Source organism: Citrus sinensis, chromosome 1 (genome assembly GCF_022201045.2).
Source record: "Citrus sinensis cultivar Valencia sweet orange chromosome 1, DVS_A1.0, whole genome shotgun sequence".
Lineage (NCBI taxonomy): Eukaryota > Viridiplantae > Streptophyta > Magnoliopsida > Sapindales > Rutaceae > Citrus > Citrus sinensis.
The window spans coordinates 12,317,715-12,324,268 of record NC_068556.1 but is presented as its reverse complement, the minus strand read 5'-3'; the positions used below and the strand labels follow the sequence as shown (position 1 = coordinate 12,324,268).

The 6,554-nt window shown below is 33.3% G+C and overlaps 1 non-coding gene across 1 annotated transcript; it reads right to left on the bottom strand.

Moving 5' to 3' along the window:
- Positions 1-6,447: 6,447 nt before the first annotated feature.
- Positions 6,448-6,554, bottom strand: LOC112495751 (small nucleolar RNA R71). The gene has a single exon (XR_003062083.1). It is a non-coding gene; the product is annotated as a small nucleolar RNA R71 (small nucleolar RNA).

Below are 6,554 nucleotides of genomic sequence, written 5' to 3'. Positions count from 1 at the left end.
ACTAAAGATAAGGATAAGCAAAACCTGGTCAGAAACTCGCTCTAATTCCAACTTATACGAACCCCAATAAGAACTGACACGACCCTAATCAATTTAGTCTCCAAGATCGAATGTAAACCTGGAATTGAATGAAACAGCGACTCTATACTTAATAAAAGCACGAACCTTGGTTTGTAAAGACATCATAATCAGATATAGATGATTTGATTGATAAGTCAAGAGTTTGAACGCCACTGAAATTCGTTAAGTTCAAAGAGTTAGTTTAAAAACCAAAGATAATTAACTCTCTCACTAATTGCATCAAAACTGATTTGTCTTTCTTATTAGATGCAAGTACATTATATAAGGCTGGTTATAAGAAATTCTGCCCTATAATTGTCCTTGGTAATTTCAAAAATAAATCCTAAACCAAAATCAAATCATAATCATAATCTAAAGCAGATAAGGAAAGAATTTAAATTAAATCAGAATCTTGATCTGCTTAAATACCTTACATTAATTAAAATGGAAACTAGACAATTGAAAGAAAAATAAGTGATTTGTTCCACCACTTGCCTCCTCAAGAAATAGAAAAGTATCTGAAAAGAAAAATAGTATATTTTCAAAATGGGAAAGCATCCGAAAAAGAAAATAATATATATTTTCTAGTTATAATGTGCAAGACAATTTGCTGATTTCATGGAAGTGATTATTTGGAAACTTCAAGAGCCTAAATCACACATTTAGTGGTCTGAAGATCATGTACGATTCCTTCAATAGGCCTTCACAAATTTGATTAAGCGCAGGTTATTTGAATCAACCCATTAAGCGCTTCTTTGAATTTCTTTACACAAGCTCTTGTGACGGGTCTGATGGAAACTTAAATAGGATCTAAATATTCAGCGTCCCATATGCTTGTGACAATTTTGTCCTCAATCTCATCATTCCTCTCCTCATGCAAAATGGAAGAGTCATTTTTTATGTTTCTAGACAGTTAAACGAATACGAAAAAAACTATCCAACACACAATCTAGAGCCTCAAGTAACTCTTTACACAAAAGGAGTTAAATATGCTACAATGATGATGGTTAGAGTTTGTCAAAGATTACGATTGTAAAATAAACTACCATCCTGGAAAATCAAATGTAGTAGCAAATACACCAAGTTAGAAGTCAAGTTTGTCAACTTTAAGGATCCTACCTAAGCCATTACCAAATGATATATGCAAGGCGGGAATCAAGCTAGTAATAGAAAGATTAGCCTACTTGACACTCCACTTGACTTTACTAAAAAAGATTAAGGAGGGGCAGGAAACCAATTCTTACCTGAAGAATTTGAAGATAGAATCCAACTAAGAGAAAGAGACGCCAATTGAAAAGTCATAAAAGGGGATCATCTTGCTCAAAGATAGGATATGTGTACCAAATAACGAAGATCTGCTCAAAGATAAGATTGTGTACCAAATAACTAAGATCTGAAGAAAGAAATCCTACTTGAAGCTCATACAACTCCATATTTACTTCATCCTGGCACAACAAAAATGTACAAAGACTTAAAGAAACATTATTTGTTGCTTGGAATAAAAAAGGATATAGTGCAGTTTATGGCACAATATTTCACTTGTCAACAAATTAAAGCAAAGCACCAAAGATCGACAGGACTTCTCTAAAATCCAATCAAATTCCCAAATGGAAATGAGAAGAAATCATAATGGATTTTGTTATTAGTCTTTCAAAAACTACAAAAATGCATGATGCCATTTGGATGATCCTCGATTGACTTTTAAACTCTACCCACTCATTGCCTATTCGAATGACATACACCATGGACCAGTTTGCAGAAATATACATAAAAGAGATAGTAAAACTATATGGTGTACTCGTTTCTATTATCTCTAATCGAGACATAAGGTTCACCTCGATATTTTGGGAAAGGTTACATAGAGTTATGGGAACAAAATTAAAATTTAGTATAACATTTCATCCTTAAACAGATGGCTAGTCAGAAAGAACGATCCAGACACTAGAAGATATATTGCAGGGATGCGTTATCGATTTTCAAAGATCATGGAGCAAGTATCTACCATTGGCTGAATTTGCCTACAATAATAGCTATCAAGAAACAATCGGCATGGCAGCCTACGAAGCTCTATATGGTAGAAAATGTAGGTCACCTATTCATTGGGATGAGATGGGTGAGCAAAGGTTTCTTGGACTTGACTTGGTTGTTGTCTTATTAATCACAATCGATAAAATACATTAAAGAATGCAGACAGCTTAAAGTCGACAAAAACGTTATGTGGATAAAAGGCGAAAACTTTTGGAATTTCAAGTTGGTGATAAAGTATTTCTAAAAGTTGCCCCAATAAAAGGATCAATGAGGTTTGGGAACAAAGGAAAATTAAGTTCAAGGTTTATTGGGCCATTTGAAATACTCGAATGTGTCGAGAACATTTCCTACCGACTTGCCCTTCCACCACCGTTATCAAGGATACACAATGTCTTTCATGTCTCCATGTTAAAGAAATATGTTCCAGACCCCTCTCATGTGCTAGATTATAGCCTCTTCAACTAGAAGAAGACTTAACCTATGAAGAACATCCAACTTAAATACTTAATAGAAAGATAAAAGAGTTAAGGAACAAGAAGATCCCTCTAGTTAAAATACTATAACGAAATAGCTCGGTGGAGGAAGCAACATGGAAATGCGAGGAAGAGATGAAGAATAAGTATCTTGAGCTATTTAGTAAAAAAAATTTGAGGACGAAATTTTCTTAAAGTGGGAGGAAATTGTAAGGCACAACTTTCTCACTTGAATAATAATAATAATATATTATTATTATTATTATTTATGATAGTAAATTCTATAGTAATGATTACATAATCAATTACATAAGTAATGATGCAATAAGAGATGTTTGTAGAAATATTTAGAAATTTTATAATCTACAAAGATATTTACGCTAACAAATTCCCTTATGTATTAAAATAATAATAGTATAAAATATTTATGATAGTAAATTTTAGAATAATGATGACATAAGTATTGACTTATAATGATGCAATAAGAGATATTTGTAGAAATATTTAGAAATTCTAGAATTTACAAAGATATTTATGAGAGAATAAATCTCAACCATTAATCAAGAGTTATGGTGGCAAAATCCTAACCATCCATTAGCTTTAGGAAATTTTATACATATCCCTAGCCTTTTCATTTTCAACATCACCTTAGACATTTGATCTTTTATTCTAAGTAATAACATTAAAGAGTAGAGAAATCCTAAAGTTAGAAGGGTTTAGAGAAGTCAAGGTTAAGAGATAAGTAACACTTCAACTACAATGTAGGGACAAAATTCTTTTTATACTTAAATTAATCTTTAAATAATTCTTTATTTTGTGATGGCTACTATAAAGTGATTGCTTATTATTCAATCCTTATATGATCGGCTAAGCCGCTTATATTACGATATTTTCTTATTCAATCCTTATATGATCGGCTAAGCCGCTTATATTACGATATTTTCTTATTCAATCCTTATATGGTTGGCTATACTGCCTATATTAGGATATTTATTATTTAATCCTTATATGGTCGGCTATGCCGCCTATATTAGGATGTTTTCTTATTTAATCCTTATATGGTCGGCTATGCCGCCTATATTGTGTTATTTTCTTATTAAATCTTTATATGGTCGGCTATGCCATCTATATTGTGAGATTTTTACTTAATTATGGTATGGTCGGCTCTACCACCTATATTATAATCACGTTTTATTTAATCTTTATATGGTAAACACTGCTGGTTAGATTAAAGATTGTTGTCTTTAAAGGTTTTGTATGGTTGGCTTTGTTGTATATCCAAGAACTTTACATGTTATGACATAGGTTGCTTTGGACACATGTATTTCATGTTAATATGTTAAGATTACTTTACCAAAAAAAAAGTCATTTTAAAAATGAGTTTTGTAAAATAGGTTGTTGTACTACCAGGGTGACAAAGTTTCCAAAGAGGGCAAGTCCTCAAAGCTAAGTATAGAATAATCTTTTGGGGACGGAAATACGTAACGCCCAAAAGATCAACTATAAATTTAAGCTCAAGGGCATATTGTTTAAAGAATGAAAATTGTCAACTTTATAGTACAACATGCCTAAGGCCCTAATGAATTTGTTTTATATTTCTAAGTTTCTTTTAAAGATTTAATGTTCTTAAGGTCATCTATGTGCATAACAATCAATACATGCATCAAAGTGTCATCTTACTAAGCATTATCTCATTTATTCCTTACATTGCAGGTAATGATGAGCAGGTCAAGCTGGCGCCAAGTCCAATCCGAGACAAAATGCATATGGGCATATCAAACCATGGGATAATGATGGGCTTAGCTATGTTTCTATAGAAAAGCTAAGTATCTTAAGTTCATTTATATAATAATAAAGTTTAAAACATATAAAGTAATCCATGCGTGTCTCTTACATTTTGTAACGAAGTTTTTGCTTACTATGTGATAACTCTAGGAAATGAGAGTTATTACATCAATTCTAGATTTAAATCAAGGTCATTTAGAGAACAAATAAGGTGTTTTTATTACATTTTGGTTACATTTTGCATAAACATTCATTTTAGTTGGGTTTTAATAAGTTTTATTTAAATCAAGTAATTTGTGCTAAAAACAGGTGCATAATTGTAGGTTCTAAATTCATAAGGGGATTCTGAGACATGAGATGAGCAAGAGGAGGAAAGAAGATGGCCACAAAAGAAGACAAGCACAATCGGGAATAATGCAGTGCTGTTGTGGATGCTAGGGCAACCAGTGCTGCAGCAATCAGAGAGTAATGCGGGAGAAAGCTTAAAGCGTGGGTCAGCTATAAAATCGCGATCTACATGTTTCCTAATTTAAATGCATGTACGCGCATGGACTTTGGGTATTTTACCCTAATTTGCAATATAAAAGGAGGCGTGCACCATATAAAAAGGCGGCAAGGAATTATCATAAAAAATAATTACAAAGGCAAGAAGAAGGAGATCAAGATTGAGGAGTGCTATTCAGAAACAAAGAAAAGAACCGTGCAGAATTATTTGTCTTTCATCGTGCTCAACTTATATTTTCTCTTCTTCCTTGAATTGTTTGGATGTATTCCAAGATCAATATATTTATGTTTATTTTTTTCATCCAGATTATGAACTAAATTTACTTGTGATTGAATGACAAAAATCCAATGGGTTCTTAACTGTTCTTTTATGTTGTTATGGTAATGCTATAGCATTATACTCTAGTAGTTTTTATGAATACAACTGTTATTTCGGTTGACCACCCATTTAATAGTTTCAGTTAAGATAGAGCAGCAAAAGGGCATGTCTTAGCGGATATTATTAGAGTATTACTTATTCTTAAGTCGAGTTTCTTGGATTAGGTTACCTTAAATCCCATAAGGGCAATACTTGAAGTTAAGATTTGTGATACTCTAGACATAGGTGTTCACCTTGTAGGGTAGAGAGCTTAAATTTTATAATGCCGTACCATAAATATATGAGCAACTGGTCATTGTTAGTAGATTTAAAGGTATGAGATTTCCAACATGCGATAGCTACGGATGCAGATTCATTCTACCCATTGCTGCAGCACTTATTGTAACAACTGGTGCTAATTTGGTAAACAATAGTCACCCCATTAGGAGAGTTTTATTACTTGTTGTGTATACTTGCACATTGGCATTGACAGTAATTGATTATAGAAATCAATCAACAAGTTTTTGGCGCCGTTGCCGAGGATTGATTGTTTATTTTTTAAGTGTGAAGTAAATCTTGATAGCGCAAAATTTGATTTGATTCATTCTATTTATTGGTAGATCGGTACATGCATGCGCAAAGACAGATCTGTGGCATTCCAATTCGATCCTGAGATTGAAAGGACTATCAGGAGATTACGAAGAGAACAAAGGAATTCAGAAATTGCTTCAAGCATGAATAATTTACAGGATGCGAGGAATTTGAATCCTCAGGGGCCCTTGCAACCGGTCAACATTCAAGAAGAGCAGAATGAACATGCTAACGGGAGACAGCCAGGCAATAACAACATTATTTACATGGCTGATGACAGAGACAGAGCTATAAGAGATTATGTTGTGCTAACTCCCCAAGTTGTACATCCTGGCATCATTAGACCTGAAGTAGACGCTGCAAATTTTTAGTTAAAGCCAGTAATGTTTCAAATGTTACAAACAGTTAGCCAATTCAATGGATTGCCAAATGAAGATCCTCATCTCCATATTAAATTGTTCTTGGAAGTAAGTGATGCTTTCGAGATTGTTGGAGCAACACAAGATGCGTTAAGGCTGAGGCTATTTCCTTATTCCTTAAGAGATCGAGCAAGAGCATGGTTAAATTCGTTACCATCTGATTCCATCACTACATGGAATGAACTGGCTGATAAATTCCTAATGAAATATTTCCCACAAAAAAAATGCAAAGTTGCGGAATGAAATTACTTCCTCCCATCAACTGGAAGATGAAAGTTTGTACGAGGCTTGGGAAAGATTCAAGGAATTGTTCAGAAGGTGTCCTCATTATGGTAT